The 15,372-nt window shown below is 35.0% G+C and overlaps 1 protein-coding gene across 29 annotated transcripts in view; it reads right to left on the bottom strand.

Moving 5' to 3' along the window:
• Positions 1-15,372, bottom strand: part of NRXN1 (neurexin 1) — a 1,116,221-nt gene that overhangs the window by 899,106 nt on the left and 201,743 nt on the right. The gene's annotated exons all lie outside the window — the stretch shown is intronic.

The following is a 15,372-nucleotide window of genomic DNA, read 5'->3' as shown; positions in this document are numbered from 1 at the left end:
CGTTTATAGCTTTATCTTTTCAATCAGTTTCTAGCTTCCTTTGGTTTTATTAGTAATGTATTACATTTGCATAGCATTATGTATTATATTGAACCATATAAAAGTGCCTTTTATAAGTAAAAATCGTTGATTATGAGCAATTTCATATGGCTTAAACTTAACTCTTCTCAAAGTACATTTTTATGAATTCCCTCATTTGATCATCAACCTTGTTATAAGATTAATACTCAGGTTACACAAAAGAAAATAAGGTTTCAAAGAGTTATTACTAAGTCTGAATCAGCTAGATATGTTAAAGTACTGGTGCTTTGATTGTAGATTAAAGATGTGAACATGCATATACAAAGGCATTGTCCTGAAATTGGTTTTAATTAAAAGCTCAAAATCCACATTTCCATCTTCCCGCCACAATCTCTTACCCCACTAAAAAGTTATCATGATGATTAACATGGGGCCTTACTTCACTGAACTACTAATTATTCTTTTCAGTGCTTCTTTTATTATTATGACTTTAACAATACATCTTCTGATCTTACTAATATATTTTTTATTAAGAAGCTTAGTTGGTTCTACCAAGATTAAAGAGGAGATCATAGCCAAGTTTCTTTTAAAAATGAAGACTACTTATTCTTAGCAAGAGGAGAAAAAATTGAGGGCAAAATTTTGTGGAAATTTCATTTGCCTCATTTGTCCACAGTAGGGTAAGTATGGCAACTGTATGCAAAATGCAGCAGCCACGCATTTCATCAGTGATAATATGTGACTAGACTTTCTACCCTCTCTGTTTGTTTTTGTTTTTGTTTGGTAGAGGTAGCACCTCCCAGTGTTGCTCAGGCTGTTCTTGAACTCCTGGCCTCAAGGAATCCTCCTGCCTTGTCTTCCCAAAGTGCTGGGATTACAGATGTGAGCTGCCACACCTGCCTTTCTTCTCAATTTTTTAATCAATATAAATTATGAAATGTGGTTCATAACTAAGGTTGAAAAATATCTAGTCCTTCACCCCTTACCCCTTCTCATTCCCCAAACCCTGTGAATCTACTGTAAAATGAATTCATAAACCAAGAGTCATTGCTTTTTTATTCTACTGCTTACATTTTACATGGCAAACACAGAAAGAAGTTGGGTAGTACCTCATGGAAGAACAAAAAAGAAGAACCCCGGGGAACAATTGCTGGGAGTATATATTACCACATGAAACCTGGAAAACTCCTTCATTCTCATCTGTCTTTTTTCCATTCTAAATCAACACACTAATTGGATAAAATTTTGCCCAGTTAACTTATACTTCCTGCAAATATTACTTCAAGGATCTCACTTAAAAATGTAAAATAATTAAATCCCGCCACAAAAAGAAATAATTTAAAAATATACAAAGGTATTTGATACATTTTATTCTTATTGTCTCAAAATTATTGTATTTTGAGCAGAATTATTATATTGAAATTATGTATTTTCCTTACTTAGCATTGCACTGGGAATAAGCTGGACACCATCTGTTTGATTCCATTGTTTACCTCAAAGGGGAAGTAAGTTCTAGAAAACAACTCTGAAAAACTGTGTAGATGAACTTTCTGATTCTACGACATAGAATAAGGAGCTACATAGACAATTCTTAGAACTATGTCATAGAATCAGAAAATGTATAAGGCAGAATTCTTAGAATTATGTTGCAATCAGATGAACTGACATACTCTTTTTTTTTCCTTTTTGCCTCTTTGCTTTACAATCAAGTTAAACCTATTTACCTTGACTGTGTTTGCACTATTCCTACTTCATCTTTATCGAGTAATTCTGTTCCTTCTCATGACAACAAAATTACATTTTGAAACTTTCTCATTTAAAGCAGGTACACAAGTCAAGACAGACACCGATCTCCAGTGTAGAGGTGCATTGGACCATGTGACAAGGGATGCAATGGTAATTATAAAAGATCTGTTGACATTATGTCTTTTCTAAATCCCATTAGAATGATGCATTTTAAACTTATTATTTGATCAGGATGAGGAGAGTAAGATAATTAAAATCTTTACAGTACCTATATTTCATATACTAAAACACAGTAACAATATGTGAGAATTATATTTCAAGCATTGGGTCATTTCTGTGTCTTATAAGTCTCTTTGCTATTTAAGAACCCATGGTATTTTTTTGATTTCTATTTCTATTTCAAATATTAAAATGTTTATACCCATATGTCTATTTCAGAAGAGGTATTGTAAAATGATTTAAAATTTTGTGGTCCCTTAATAAATTCTATATAAAAAGCATGGATTAAAGTGGTCAGGACTGTTTAAAAAACCGTATTTGTGTGTATGTATGTGTGTGTATTTTAAGAGAGTGAATATCCATGAAACATATCCTCATAAACTGGCCTAACTAGTCTTCATAGAAAAGCATTATTTTCACGCTATTTTATCTATAGAATTAATTGTTTTGCATAGTCATAGAATTTTCTATATACAAGAATCCCCAGTGCCCATCTTCCTACAAGTTAAATAATGCATAAGTGTATCCTGAAAAATGCTAGAATGTCTCTCTTCAGAGAACCCATGTAAATAAATTAGCTCATATTCTTGGAAAACAGCCTTGCCGTGTCTGTGTGTTCTCCTTCACCACACCTGGACAGACCTCAACTCGTAAACAAACATCCTAAGATCTTAAGTATAATTAGTGCAACCAAAACACTTGAATATCAATATTCTTCTTTTTAATTGCATTAGCTTAAAATATTGTATCTTTTTGTTGTCTAAGAACCAGAGCCCTATGGTTTTCTCTTAATGTTAAATTCTCTATAATGATGAGTCAAAGTCATATTAGAAAATATTAGTACTCACATGGCCATTATCTAGTATGCCCCACTGATGAACGCTTTGGGAGGGTGATGTTAAATCTTCTTCTATTTTATTTAGGAATCTCATTGGATATCATAGCACAGTCTATACACTTCAGTGTCTCCTGGGTGGCAGACCTCACAGAATGAAGCCAGGAGCCTTATGCTAAGAGAATAGGAATGTTCAATGGGTTCTTCCTTCATCATGAAAAAAAGCAACCAGAAAACAAATAGCTAACAGCAATCTTGAAGCTATCTTGTGTGCTTGTCTCAGTAAAAAAACTAAACACAAGGAGGAAAAAACAAACTTGACATGGTTAAAAAGCAGAGGCTGCTCATCTGGATTTATCTTGCGTTATGCTTTTTTAATTAAAAATTCTTCAAAGCTTACTGATTGTTTGGTTCATGAGGTGAAGGGCCTGTATCTTCAAAGAAAGAAGAGGCAAGATCTGCTAAAAGAGAAAGCCTCTCGTGATGATGTACTTACTGCCACTCAGACCAGAAAAGATTCTGGCCCTGATGCAGTTAATCACTTGGGCCATGAGTTGGTCACTGCTGTATCCTACGGAGAGCCTGAACAAGTAGAACTTTTGTTGAGTCATTCAACTGTAGAATTTCTGCTTTAAAGGCAACAAAGTCCTTTCCTCCAAGATATTAAAACATAGACTAACCAGGAATGATTTATGTATTTTAAGATACAAATAATATGGATTTTTAAACACTATTACTAAATTATTTTTAAGGTCTTTGAGTTTAAAACTGTTAGGAGGACTCTCAGGCTATATAAATTACACAGGGCTCTCGGAGATCACAAACTGTCTAAAGAAAAAGGGTCATGAGGAAGGCACCATCTCTCCCCATGTTTTCATGACTGAATTTCCATAATTTATTTAGTTTCTACCAATGAGGGAAGGCGGGTGGAGGAAGGAACAAGAAAGCTATCTTAAAAGGAGATACAACAGAGTAAATATTTTCCCAGTTAGAAACTTAGTGACTTTGAAGGGATTAAAAGAACCTACTGTGAATAATTATACATCAATAACTTGGATAATCCAGAAAAAGTATATAAATTCCTAGAAACACACAACCTATCAACTGAATCATGAATATAAAATCTGAACAGATCATTAACTATTAAGGAGATTAAATCAGTAATTAAAAGCCTCCCAAAAAAGAAAAGCCCAGATGAGATGGTTGCACTGGAGAATTACACAAAACATTAAAAGAAAACAGTGCTAATTCTTCTCAGAATTTTCTAAGAAATAGAAGAGAAGAGAACATTTCCATACTCATTTTATGAGGCCAGCATTGTGGTGATAGGGATACCAAAGCTAGACAAGGACTACAAGAAAAGAAAACGACAGGCCAATATCCCTAGTGAACACAGATGCAAAAATTCACAACAAAATACTAACAAACCAAATTTAACAGCATATTAAAAGTATCATACATCATGACCAAGAGAGATCTATTCCTGGGTTGCAGGGATGGTTCAACATACAAAAACAAATCAATGTAATACACCACATTAGTAGAATGAAGAGTGATCTTCTCAATAGATGCAGGGGGAAAAAAAGTACTTTACTAAATTCAACCCCTTTTCATGATAAAAACACTTAACAAACTAGGAATAGAAAAATTACTTCAACATAGTAAAGGCCATGCATGAAAAACCCACAGCTAACAACATACTGAAAGGTGAAAAACTAAGAGCTCTTCCTAGATAATCAGGAACAAGGTATTAATGCCCACTCTTGACACTTCTATTTAAGATAGTATTGGAAGTCCCAGCTAGAGCAATGAAGAAAAATAAATAAAATGCATCAAAGCCAGCAAAAAGTAGAAAAAATATCTCTGTTTGCAGATGGCATGATTTTATATGTAGAAAACCCTAAAGACTCCACAGCAAAAAAAAAAAAAGTTGGAACTAATAAGCAAAAAAGTTGCAGGATACAAAGTCAACATACAAAAACAACTGTTTTTTTTTTTCTATTCCTGAGAAAAAGATATTAATAGTTTGATAAGGATTGCATTGAACCTGTTGATTGCTTTAGATAGTTTGGACATCTTAACAATATTAAGCATTCCAATTTGGAAACACGGGATGCCTTTCTATTTATCTGTGTCTTATTTAATCAGTATATAAGTTTTCAGTATATAAATCTTTCACCTCCTTGGGTAAGTTTATTACTAACTGTTTTATTATTTTTGTTGATATTATAAATAAAATTGGTTTAATTTTTTATTTTTTTATTGCATATATCTATATGCAAAAGATTGAAACTGGATCCTTATCTTACACACAAAAATCAACTCATAATAGATTAAAGACCTAAACATAAGACCTGTAACTGTAAAATTCCTAAAATAAAACACAGGTGAAAAGCTTTAAAACATTGGTCTTGGCAATAATTTCTTGAATACGGCACCAAAAGTACAGAAAAGAGGAAAATAAGACTACATTAAACTAAAAAGCATCTGTGCAGTAAAGGAAATGAGTGAAAAGGCAATCTATGGAATGAGAGAAAATATATGCAAACCATATATCTTATAAGAAATCAATAACCAAAATATATAAAAAACTCCATAACTCAATGGCAGAAACACAACTTGATTAAAAAGCGGGCAAAGAACTTGTTTAGACATTTGTTCCAAGAAATACAAATGGCCAACAGGTATATAAAAAGATGATCGATATCAGTAATCAATCAAGGAAATGCAAATCAAAAACACAAGGAGGAGGGAAAGCAATGCGATATCAACCCACACCTGTTAGGATGGCCATAACCAAAACACAAAAAAACAACTGTCAGCAAGGATGTGAAGACACTGGAACCCTTGTGCACTTTTGGTGAGAATGTAAAATGGTGCAGCCACTGTGTGAAACAGTATGGAGGTTCCTCAAACAGTTAAAAATAGAACTACCATATGATTCAGTATTTACCATGTGATTTCTGGTATTCACCCAAAGGAACTGAAAACTAGGACCCTGAAGAGGCATCTGCACTTCTGTGTTCGTTGCAGCATTACTCGCAATAGTCAAAGGGCAGAAACAACCTGTGTCCATTGACAGATAAATGGATAAAGAAAATGTGGTATGTACATACAATGAAATATTATTCATCCTTAGAGAAATAAGAATATCTTGTTATATGCTACAACATAAACCTTGAGGATATCATGCTAAGTGAAAGAAACCAGTCACAGGAGACAAACATTGCATGATTCCACTTCTATGAGGTACCTAAAATGATCAAGTTCATATAAGTAGAAAGTAGAACAGTAGCTGACAGGGGATAATAGGGCATAGGGAAGATAGGGAGTTGCTGTTCAATGGGTAGAGAGTTTCAGTCACGCAAGGTGAAAAAAGTTCTAGAGATCTTCCCTACAACAATGTTCATATTATTAACAATAGAGTCCTGCACACTTAGCAATTTGTTAAGAGGATAAATTACATGTTATGTTTTTTTTTTTTTTTAAATCTCAATCAAAGGAAAGAAAATAGAATCTTAGTGATTTTTAGAGCAGTGATTTCCCTGAATTATTTCCATGGTCACCCTATCATTAAAAAAAGAAAAATCCTTGGTTGTTCATTCAACCACAGAGAAGTGGTTATAAATCCCAAAATATTGGTACTTTACTGTTAACACTGACTTGAGCAGACATCACTCATGATAATTCTTGTGTTTGCCATTTGCATTGTATCACCCTGACTTGTCCCGGTATGCACCAGCACCACTCTGCTCACTTGTTAATACACACATTTTCCACTGCACATGTTGGTTACAGGTCACTTTTTCCTTAAATTTAATTGCAACACTTAAGCGTGGACTAACCAGGACTCATTTTTTTATTAATATATTTTTAAGAACCCATGATTGATATTCTTTTAGCCCTGGGGATGGGGATATGAAAAAAAAAAGAATCATGAAGTGGTCCAGAAAATTGCTCTGGCCCATCCTGATTTCTCTCCTGTATTAATTCCTATTGAACTTACTACCCTTTCTATTTAATTTTAGTGCAGAATTGCTTTCTGATAGTGTCTATCTTTATTCTCTTTCCCCATTAAATTATCTCACTGTTACCTTACTTTCTAGCACTACTTCCTGCACAGGTGTTGTGTGTCCCATAATCTCATTGCTTGAGTGATTTGAACTAATTTAACTCACATGACTGACAGTTCAGTGGAGGGTGTCCTTTTGACAGGGTGGAGAAGAAGCTTGACTGTAATATTGCTCAGCTGTACTGCTATGGACCTCATTTAAGACCACAAACACTTTTTCAATGATTTGTTTAACTTTTTGAACAGATAATATATTCACAAAGCTCAAAAACTAAAAAGCACAAAAAGATGTGTGCTGCAATGTTTCCAACCTATTCTTGTTTGCCGTCTGCCTTTCATCCTCGCTCTACCCTCCATCCAGGTGACCCTGGGATGTAGACAGCAGTACCTAAAGTTTCCCAGATGCTTCTAAAGCAGAACATTGTTGTTTTCAGTTGTAAACAAGGAGGAGCCTGGTGTGATTTCAGGTTCCAGTTTCCAGATGTCGCCTCTCTGTCAGGGATCAAAACCACTTACAGTGCCAATTTCACTTGTCAAGCAATCAAACACTAAATAAACAAACCAAATGGATACTGAACACCCACGAGGTCTGTTTGTGTTATAGATTATGGAGAGGATAGGGATAAACAAGTAAATTATTAATCTTGAAACAGATATGTGGAAAACCATATCTATATTAAATTGTCAATAAAACTGCATTTTCTAATTAAGCAGGTGTGAGATTTCCATATATGCATTCACCCCCAACAACATATTTATTTAGGACTTGACAGAAGTTTAGGTGTCATCAATGACAATCCACTCATTTAACTAATGAGAAAACTGAAGTTCAGAGACGCATCAGGGTTTATAATTAAGAATATGAAGAGTATGGATCCAGCCAGACTTGGTTTAATCCAAGCTTGTCCAACCCACGGCCCACAGGCCCCATGCAGCCCAGGATGGTTTTGAACGCAGCCCAACACAAATTCTTAAAGTTTCTTAAAACATTATAGATTTTTTTGGAACATTTTTTAAGCTCATCAGCTATCGTTAGTGTATTTTATATGTGGCCCAAGACAATTCTTCTTCTTCCAATGTGGTGAAGGGAAACCAAAAGATTGGACACCCCTGGCTTAATCCTACCACTTAGCAGCTGTGTGACATTAGACAAACTACATAACTCCTATGTGCTTAAATCTTCCCATCTGTAAAATGGAAATAAGAATATACCCTTCATAAGACTGTAGTGATTAAGTGAGTTAACATATGTAAATAGCTAAGAAGGATGCTTGACATAGAATAAGCACCATAGAAGTGCAAGCTGTTATAGGTTAAGTGTCTTGTGAAAGATGAGAACAGCTGGGAGAGTCTAGAGAGGGTTACATGCTGATAAAATGATGTACTGAATTATCCATTACAAAGCATTAGAGGAAAATAAAATTCATAATAAGGTAATGTGCACATTGCACACGTGAAAAAAGAATTTAAGAAGGCTGGAGTAAAATAAGCAAATTACACTGAGTTAGCTCATAAACAAGGAAATAAAAAAATCAATAAGGTGGACAAATAAGTAGGCTCTCATAAGCATCACTGGGCCAGGATAAAGGTCTCAGAGACTCCAAATCCACTCAGTTCTGGAAATGCTTCCTTTATTTATTTATTTATTTTTAATTTTCTGAGGGAAAATACAGAATGAAAAGGACGTATACTCACAGGTAAGTGCCAAATGTTTTGATAGGAAAACATTTTAAACACTAATTGACTTTGAATCACGTTTGAGTAAATTTTGGTCTTCATTGTATTTAAGTGATAGTCTAATTACTACCTATAATTTCAGAACTTTTACCAAATAAGAAAATAAAAACAATTAGCTATTGCTCATCTTTTTCTATGTGAGTGCTAACATAAATTTTTAAAATATAAAACAAAGTGAAAGATTAGTATAATTTTTCTTTTAATTTTAAAATAAATATAGCTTTCCGTTTAAACTGTCTTCAGATACATTTCTCTCAGTATCTAAAACAATTACTAAACAAGATACGTTTCAAAGTAAGAATTCATGCTTTTATTAAAGAGAAAATGGACAGTAATGTTCACAAGTACCACTGATTCACACTTTCTAGATTAGTTATATTTAAGTGATTGAACAACAAATAAGGAAAGTCTTAAAAATAAATATTTTTCTGCAGAAAACACACAAATATATTCCACTCTTGAGAGATCTCACCTTTGCATAATATAAGACACTCATCTGATGCAGTTAGCCTATAGATCCTTTAATGACCTTACAGCCAAATCTAATCAAGCTTAGATTGTAACAGAAAGTAAAGGACACACTCCTATTTTATCAAAATGTGAATGCTGAGAAAAAGAGAAGAGGGAATAATATGCCTTTTAAATTTATGATGAGATAATTAGCAACCTTGCTAATGTAGTTCTTCAAACATTAAATCCTCGTTTTCATTCTTCTTCCCTACCAAATTTAATATACTATGAGAACTCTTTAGCTTAATTATGAAAATAATAATAATAGAGTTAAGGGTCTGTCAATCCAGCTTAAGCCCCTATCTAGAATTTAGAACCTGGCATCCTAATTAAACTGCAAATACTTTATTTACAAAGTTATTGTTTATACATTGTAATGAATTAATCTGATTGAATCTCTGACTGATTATGGGCTACCATGTATATTTTCAAAGCAATGAGAGGGGCATACAATTGCATTTCCAACATTCAGTCGCTCAGCATAATTAGAGAAAGTAACTATAGACGTCAATAATCAATGTGCACTTGCACCCTGGAGACCTGGGCACCATTACGATTCCAGGAACCTCTTTGAGTTGTCATTTTACTTATTTGCATATTAAGATCTCTGCAGGCAGGCAATACTTCAAAAGATAGGCCAAAACAGCTCCTTCAAATGTTATTAAGTTCAACATTGCCAAATATATTTTAGTTGCCAAACAATTTTGAAAACCAAAGAGATTATTTAAAGTCTATCACAAAACTGTTACAGTGAGAAGACTGAGTTAACTACCTGTGACCCTAGGCCATCAGTGCAGACCTGGGGGTGCTGAAGATTTGGAAAAGTGAATCAAAAGTTTTTTTTCTGGAAAAAATAATAAAAAGTAACAATACCTGGGAATATCATACTCTGGGGACTGTGGTGGGGAGGGGGGAGTGGGGAGGGATAGCATTGGGAGATATACCTAATGCTGGATGACGAGTTGGTGGGTGCAGCGCACCAGCATGGCACATGTATACATATGTAACTAACCTGCACAATGTGCACATGTACCCTAAAACTTAAAGTATAAAAAAAAAAAAAAAAGTAACAATACCGACCATCATACAACTACAATAAAATAAATGCTTTACAAATAATGTCAAATAATAGATACTCCATAAATTCTGGTGAATCTTTGTTATTATAAATAGTAGCAGAGGCAACATCAACATTCACATTCCTGATTCCTACAGCACTGCTTTTTCTATGAATTAATGTTGTTTCCTCAACTAGACTGAAGAATTAATAAAAAGTCCTCTTTTACCTTAAGTACAAAGTGTTTTGTCTACATGCTAATTAAGTACGCCAAACTGTTTTCTATGCTTCTAGAAGACAAATAATGATTTATGGGTCCTAAAGAGCACTTGGAATAGTGCTGGATCCACAGTAAATGTCCAGTAATTGGTTATTTATTGCTTGATATAAGTAAGCACACAAAATGAAGGATTCAATGTTAAAGAATCAAACAGAGATTGATGAGTGTGATCAAACAGAGTTACTATGTTGGAGGTAAATTTAATTCTTGTATATTTCAAATACATGTCAAATATTTCTGGGACCTTTTGAATTGACTTTCCTCTCTGTGAATGGCAACACTACCCAACATTTATGGTAAGCCTCATTTTCTCTTATCCCCAACAATGCCTCACACACACAATGAACAAGAAATGAGAAACAATGTGGTCAGGCTTTCTGTCATAAAATCTGATTATAGAGCAGGATGTGCTATGCAGAAGAATTTAGAGGAAGTCAGAGCCACAAAGTGTGGCTGTGCCACCGAACTACATTTTTTTCACACACAAAAAAGAGAAAGTAGAATAAGAGGCTGAATGGAAAGGAGAAATAACATAGACAGTACTGAGTACTTGTTAACATCCAATATATAAAAGAGCTACCTGAATAAACAGAGAAAAATATGACTATAGTATTATTATTGCTACAATTCAAACCCTTTGAGTGTGTGTGTGTGTGTGTGTGAAAAATAGATACACAAAAATATCAAATGTGGCTATTTATAGATCTTAAATACTTAAAGGGTATGATTATTATACCTTGGCTCCTTCTCACTCACATTTTAAAGATGTAGGGAAAAAAGACTACCATTCCTAAAATCTTATGATTTTGCAATTTTCTGCATAGAAGTAGTTGCTTTTAAAACTCTAGTATGTATTTGAGCTGTGTGACTCCCTGAGAATGGAATATGCTAGGATCCAGCAAAGGGATATTGAGGTTTGGCCTAAGGGCTAAACAAATAAATACGTTGAGGCCAGAGGCATAGTCAAAGGTTAGCTCCTTGGTAAGAAAATAGATAATCCCCCTCTGAAAACTCCAGGTGAATCTAGGGCCCAGAAAAAAATACCCACTTCTCCAGGGTCATGCAAGGCTAAAACAGAGCAGCCTAGGAGCATGGATACAAACTGGACTAGCAAGCACCACAACCTCAGAAATTAGAATTTGGTGAGGCAGCTTTTCATTAGTAAGATGAATAACAAGAGGGAATACTTGTTTTAAAATTGCATCAAGCTAACTGAAAAAGAAAGATTAGGTGCAGGCATCCACAATTTATTATGTTTTTCAATCTTGGAGACCGGAATTCTCCTGTGCTTTGAATTAACAGCACGCAAGTGATACACTATAGAGAAGAAAAGTCAAAAAATTAGTAAGTCAATAGGGCTGCCTTTATATAATTTGCCACCATAATTTTTCCCTGGATGCTTCCAACGTATCTATAGTTTTGTTTATTCATTTGGCAAAATAGGGCACCCACATCCTTGGCACAGTTCATGGGCTTGAATTGTAACCGGGAAGAAGACAAATATAATTCCTGCTGTGATACTGTGATTCAAAATGAGATATATACATTTGGTCTTCACTCCCTTCTCCTGACATATAACTCTTAAAATCTTTGAAATCTCTGAAGTGATAAGAATATCATTTGTATGCTAATGAATGTTTGCTGGCTGGCAGCCTCTAGATAGCTTCAGAATGGGGGCCAGTCACCAAGACCAAGACAGAATTAGAGGGTTAAAACTTTCAGCCCCACCACCAACATCCAAGTAGGTGAGAAAGGCTGAAAGCTAAGTTGATAACCAATGACCAATGATTTAATCAATCAGGCCTATGTAATGAAGCTTCCATAATAACTCAAAAGGACTGGAGTCAGGGAGCTTCCCGACAGCTGAACATGTGGAGGATCCCGGAGAGAGTATGGTAGCTCTGTGCCCCTTCTTCCGTATATCTTCATCTGACTATTTATCTGTATCCTTTGTAATATTCTTTATAATAATCAAGCCAAATGTAAAGTATTAAGCGTTTCCCTGACTTCTGTGAGCTGCTCTCGCAAATTAATGGAACCCAAGGATGGGGTCTACAGCCAGTCAGTCAAAATCTGTGCTTGCAACTGGCATTGGAAGTCGGTCAGGAGGCACTCTTCTGAAAATGATCCTTCAACTTAAGGGATCTAACACTTTCTGCTGGTAGACTGTGTCTGAATTAAATTAGAGAACACTTGGCAGGTGTCTGTTGGAGAACTGCTGGCTTGATGTTTGGGGGAAAACCCCCACACACCTCATGTTAGAGGTATTGTGTTGGCTCTGCAAGAGTAGGAAAGCCACTTTGACTCTTCCCATATATCTTACATCTGCTCTCATGGAAATTACAGTGGCTATAGACAGAGAATGAATTCTTAAACTTAAGAAAAACAATATAGTTTCAGAGAGTGATCCATGATTGGAGCTGTAAAGAAACCAGAAGATGTGGTTGAGAGGGACTGGGGGAAGGGAAAAAGGGGCCACAGGTTGGTGGATTCTTTAATTAGATGGGCTAATTGGAACATCCTCACTAAAAAGGTAGCATCTGAGCTGAGAGTGAAATGACAAGAACAAGCTAGTCATGTAATCTTCTGGGGACAGTTTTACAAATAAAAGTAAAAACAAGTATGAAAGCCCCAACTAGGAACAACTTAAAGTATGTAAGAAAAGCAAAGACAGGTAAAGCCAATGAGCCAGTGAAGGAAAGTGAGGTATGATGCAGCCTGGAGTCACAGATCATTTTGTCTGAAAAAGGAGTTGAAATTTAGAGATTAGATGAAAAGACTATTCTAGCCATCTTGCTACTAGATGATGGTGGCCTGACCAATGCATCACCTGTGAAAATGAAAAGACCCATATAAATTCGGGATACATTTTGGAAGTGACCCTAAGTAATCCTTCAATTGTTGGGGTGATTATGTACGTTTGTGTTTTAAAGTGGGGTTCAGTGAGGGATCAGATGACTCCTAGGTGTATTTCGCTTGAACAACAAGGCATATACTAATGATATTTATTGAGAAGAAACTTCGGCAGAAATTATGAACTAGAAAATGGAGAATGGATAGCTCTGTTTTGGTCTTGAGAAGTTTGAGATACCTCTTAGACATCCCAGTGGAAAGGTCAAGCAGTGGGTTTTTTACATAAATTAGGAGCTCATTGCAGAGATCAGGATTAGAGATATACATTTGGGATTCATCAGCATTTAGATGGCATTAAACGCCACAGTATTGAATCACCTTCAGAAAGATTACAGTCTTTCAGACCAGCATTTGGAAGCCAACAGAGCAGAAGTCAGCAAGAAAGGCCAAGAAGAGCAGTAGGTATGGAGGAGAACATAGCATCATGATGCCACAGCAGAAAGTGTTTGAAGAAGAAAAGAACTGTCAACTTTGTGACTTGCTACCGTTGAGTAAAAAAATGAGGACAGAAATGTGATCACTGGATTTGGCGCATAGTGACCTTGGTAACAGTCTATTCAACTAAGAATGGCAAATAGCCTGGAAGAAACTGTTGAGGTCGATGCTTATGATACAATGAATTAAAATACATCAATATTTCTAGCAAAGAAATACTATCATTTTTACCTATACTTCAATTCATCTCTGATTTCATGAATATCACAATATAGAATTTGGTTATAATTTATTATTTCATAGCAGTTTTTTGAAGCTGTGAAAACTCATAATAATTAGCAGCAAATAATTCATATGCTTATTAAATACTCTGGGGAAATATGCCCTGACACTTAGTATCCCAAATGGCATTACTCTTAAAAGCAATACATGTGACCCTCTGGCTATAATAGTAAAAAATAATTTTTAAAAATGAAGAACAAAGTAAACTCTTTTAAAGACTTACTTTCAAATGTCACAATAGCAATAAATTATTGATTTCCACATCTAAAATTAATGTTTTTATTTATGAAGTAACTTTTGGTAACATAATATATAACTTCTCTTTCACAGATTATTTTATTTTTTTAGAATTCTAGAGTTTGAATGAATCCAATTAAGTGTGCTCTGTGTGTCTTCTCAGCCTGCCCTTAGCAAGACTCACAATGTGAGTTCTGTTCTACTTGCTATCAGGAGAAACCGCACAGGAACCCAAAGAATACTGCCTGCTGGAGAAAAAAAAAAAAAAAAAAAAAAAAAAAAAAGCTCATTTCTTCACAAAGTCTCTGGCTGTGGCAAATAGAACACACCATCCGTTGATAGAGTCTGCTAATTGGCACTAGGGCATTGTCTGGGCTTGCACTTCTCTACTGGCAAATGTAGCTCATTTTTATTTATGCTCTTCAATAGATTCAGCTACCAATACATACAGATTTGGATTATGAAAAATTATCTGGGCAGGTAAAAGGAATTGAAATTTCAGACAGTTCAGTGGATTAGGAGGGAGGGTGAGGTAGGCCCAAACTACCTTGAAGAAGGAGTATTTTGTGAAAATGAGCCAAGCCCCATGTTCACTTTTGAATAATAAAAACACTCATCCACATGCCGACATGACACAGGGATTTTATTATGAATTGTCACACACGGTAGTTTTATTAGTACCTATTCAACACTAAGCTAATTTAAAAGCACTTGAAACCTTGGGCAGACGTTTTTAAATGAAAAAAAAGTTCAAAAAGCTCTGCATCATATACTATCTACATAAATAAAATAAGACTCAGTTCTTCTGAGCCCTGAAACACATTCATTTCCACATGAGCTGCCTGCACCAAGGATCACTTTCATCATTCTCTAGGGCAACACAGTTCCCTGTTCTGTCAGAACTTTATGGCATTTACCCTTTTGCCTAGTTTTCACTGCTTGGTCCATTTATAATACATCTCCTCCCATACTAGATTCCTATAAGAGGCCTCATTTAATTTCTTTTAAAATTAAATTAATACAATTAA

The sequence above is a fragment of the Pan troglodytes genome, chromosome 12 (assembly GCF_028858775.2).
Source record: "Pan troglodytes isolate AG18354 chromosome 12, NHGRI_mPanTro3-v2.0_pri, whole genome shotgun sequence".
Classification (NCBI taxonomy): Eukaryota; Metazoa; Chordata; class Mammalia; order Primates; family Hominidae; genus Pan; species Pan troglodytes.
The sequence above is the reverse complement of the archived record's forward strand: the minus strand, read 5'-3'. Positions and strand labels throughout refer to the sequence as shown.